This window comes from Rhipicephalus microplus, unplaced genomic scaffold, assembly GCF_043290135.1.
Source record: "Rhipicephalus microplus isolate Deutch F79 unplaced genomic scaffold, USDA_Rmic scaffold_54, whole genome shotgun sequence".
NCBI classification, from domain to species: domain Eukaryota; kingdom Metazoa; phylum Arthropoda; class Arachnida; order Ixodida; family Ixodidae; genus Rhipicephalus; species Rhipicephalus microplus.
In genome coordinates, this window is record NW_027464627.1 from 2,287,296 (window position 1) to 2,291,666 (window position 4,371).

Genomic DNA, 4,371 nt, shown 5'->3' on the forward strand with positions numbered 1-4,371 from the left:
TTCATATCTTAACCTAACCTAACATTCGTACTTGTATTAAAAAACGCTCTATTACACTGTTTCGTTCACAATTACGATATTTGCATAACCTCACAGTTTTTCACCAACTTATTGCAGTACAGAACGCTGTATCTCGCTAAATGACAATGTTCTTTAAGGTTTCACGATGCTTGCATGCGCTTTAACGGGAATATCACAATATAGCAGTTTCGCACTTGTAACGGTAGAACACGCAGTATTTGGCTTGTTCATGCCGTTTTGTGTGCATTCACAACATTTCACCTATCGCAGTTTAATACTCGCAATAAAACAACACTATCTCGTTAGATGACGTCGTTTTTGGTAGTTTCACGACGCTACATAGCTTAAACTAACATAACTCAAGCTAACCTTCGCACTTCTATCGTTAGAAAACGTTTTACTCGCAACTTTACAATGTTTTCTACAAGATTACGACGGTTTCATGCGCTTTCACATTAGATATCGTAGTTCCCGACTTGTAATGTTGAAAAACACTACATCTCACTAAGTGACATTGTTTAATGCGGTTTTACGACGGTTGATATCTCAACCTAACCTAACATTCGCACTTGTATCTAAATACGCTCAATTACACTGTTTCGTTCACAATTACGATATTTGCTTGACCTCACAGTTTCTCACCAACTTATTACAGTACAGAACGCTGTATCTCGCTAAATGACATCGTTCTTTAAGGTTTCACGATACTTGCATGCGCTTTAACGAGAATATCACAATAAAGCAGTTTCGCACTTGTAACGGCACAAGACGCAGTATCTGGCTAGTTCATGCCATTTTGTGTGCTTTCCCAATATTTCACCTATCGCCGTTTCGTACTCGCAATAAAACAACACTATCTCGTTAGATGACATCGTTTTTGGTGGTTTCACGACGCTACCTAGCTCAAACTAACCGAACCTTCGCTCTTCTATCGTTAGAAAACGTTTTATTCGCTACTTTACAATGTTTTCTACAAGATTACGACGGTTTCATGCGCTTTCACATTAGATATCGCAGTTCCCGACTTGTAATGGTGAAAAACACAGCATCTCACTAAGTGACATTGTTTAATGCGGTTTTAGCGCGGTTCATATCTTAACCTAACCTAACCTTACCTAAACCAACCTAACCTAACCTAACCTAACCAAACCTTACCTAACATACCCTAACCTAACCTAACCTAACCTAACCTAACCAAACCTAACCTAACCTAACCTAACGTAACCTAACCTAACCTAACCTAACCTAACCTAATGACGTTTGCAAGCGCTTTCACATTAGATATCGCAGCTCCCGACTTGTAATGGTGAAAAACACTGCATCTCACTAAGTGACATTGTTTAATGCGGTTTTACGACGGTTCATATCTTAACCTAACCTAACATTCGCACTTGTATTAAAAAATGCTCTATTACACTGTTTCGTTCACAATTAGGATATTTGCATAACCTCACAGTTTTTCACCAACTTATTGCAGTACAGAACGCTGTATCTCGCTAAATGACATCGGTCTTTAAGGTTTCACGATGCTTGCATGCGCTTTAACGAGAATATCACAACATAGCAGTTTCGCACTTGTAACGGTACAACACGCAGTATTTGGCTTGTTCATGCCGTTTTGTGTGCTTTCACAACATTTCACTTATCGCAGTTTCGTACTCGCAATAAAACAACACTATCTCGTTAGATGACGTTGTTTTTGGTAGTTTCACGACGCTACCTAGCTTAAACTAACATAACTCAACCTAACATGACCTTCGCACTTCTATCGTTAGAAAACGTTTTACTCGCTACTTTACATTGCTTTCTACAACATTACGACGGTTTCAAGCGCTTTCACATTAGATATCACAGTTCCCAACTTGTAAAGGTGAAAAACACTGCATCTCACTAAGTGACATTGTTTAATGCGGTTTTACGACGGTTCATACCTTAACCTAACCTAACCTAACCTAACCTAACCTTACCTAACCTAACCTAACCTAACCTAACCCAACCCAACCCAACCTAACCCAACCCAACCCAACCTAACCTAACCTAAGCTAACCTAACCTAACCTAACCAAACCTAACCTAACCTAACTTAACCTAACCTAACGTAACCTAACCTAACCTATTCTAACGTAACCTAACCTTACCTGACCTAACCTAACCTAACATAACCTAACCTAACCTAACATAACCTAACGTAACCTAACCTAACCTAACCTAACGTAACCTAACCTAACCTAACCCAACCTAACCCAACCCAACCCAACCCAACAACACCCAACCCAACCTAACCTAACCTAACCTAACCTTACCTAACCTAACCAAATTATCCTTACCTAACCTAACCTAACGTAACCTCACCTAACCTAACCTAACGTAACCTAACCTAACCTAACGTAACCTAACCTAACCTAACCCAACCTAACCTAACCTAACCTAACCTAACCCAACTCAACCCAACCTAACCTAATCTAACCTAACCTAACCTAACCTAACCTAACCTAACCTAACCTAGCCTAACCTAACGACGGTTGCAAGCGCTTTCACATTAGATATCGCAGTTCCCAACTTGTAAAGGTGAAAAACACTGCATCTCACTAAGTGACATTGTTTATTGCGGTTTTACGACGGCTCATACCTTAACCTAACGTCACCTAACCTAACCTAACCCAACCTAACCTAACATAACCTAACCTAACCTAACCTAACCAAACCCAACCTAACCTAACCTAACCTAACCTAACGACGTTTGCAAGCGCTTTCACATTAGATATCGCAGTTCCCAACTTGTAATGGTGAAAAACACTGCATCTCACTAAGTGACATTGTTTAATGCGGTTTTACGACGGTTCATATCTTAACCTAACCTAACATTCGTACTTGTATTGAAAAACGCTCTATTACACTGTTTCGTTCACAATTACGATATTTGCATAACCTCACAGTTTTTCACCAACTTATTGCAGTACAGAACGCTGTATCTCGCTAAATGACATTGTTCTTTAAGGTTTCACGATGCTTGCATGCGCTTTAACGAGAATATCACAATATAGCAGTTTCGCACTTGTAACGGTAGAACACGCAGTATTTGGCTTGTTCATGCCGTTTTGTGTGCATTCACAACATTTCACCTATCGCAGTTTAATACTCGCAATAAAACAACACTATCTCGTTAGATGACGTCGTTTTTGGTAGTTTCACGACGCTACATAGCTTAAACTAACATTACTCAAGCTAACCTTCGCACTTCTATCGTTAGAAAACGTTTTACTCGAAACTTTACAATGTTTTCTACAAGATTACGACGGTTTCATGCGCTTTCACATTAGATATCGTAGTTTCCGACTTGTAATGTTGAAAAACACTACATCTCACTAAGTGACATTGTTTAATGCGGTTTTACGACGGTTGATATCTCAACCTAACCTAACATTCGCACTTGTATCTAAATACGCTCAATCACACTGTTTCGTTCACAATTACGATATTTGCTTGACCTCACAGTTTCTCACCAACCTATTACAGTACAGAACGCTGTATCTCGCTAAATGACATCGTTCTTTAAGGTTTCACGATACTTGCATGCGCTTTAACGAGAATATCACAATAAAGCAGTTTCGCACTTGTAACGGCACAAGACGCAGTATCTGGCTAGTTCATGCCATTTTGTGTGCTTTCCCAATATTTCACCTATCGCAGTTTCGTACTCGCAATAAAACAACACTATCTCGTTAGATGACATCGTTTTTGGTGGTTTCACGACGCTACCTAGCTCAAACTAACCGAACCTTCGCACTTCTATCGTTAGAAAACGTTTTATTCGCTACTTTACAATGTTTTCTACAAGAATACGACGGTTTCATGCGCTTTCACATTAGATATCGCAGTTCCCGACTTGTAATGGTGAAAAACACAGCATCTCACTAAGTGACATTGTTTAATGCGGTTTTAGCGCGGTTCATATCTTAACCTAACCTAACCTTATCTAAACCAACCTAACCTAACCTAACCAAACCAAACCTTACCTAACATACCCTAACCTAACCTAACCTAACCTAACCAAACCTAACCTAACCTAACCTAACGTAACCTAACCTAACCTAACCTAACCTAGCGACGTTTGCAAGCGCTTTCACATTAGATATCGCAGTTCCCGACTTGTAATGGTGAAAAACACTGCATCTCACTAAGTGACATTGTTTAATGCGGTTTTACGACGGTTCATATCTTAACCTAACCTAACATTCGCACTTGTATTAAAAAATGCTCTATTACACTGTTTCGTTCACAATTAGGATATTTGCATAACCTCACAGTTTTTCACCAACTTATTGCAGTACAGAACGCTGTATCTCGCTAA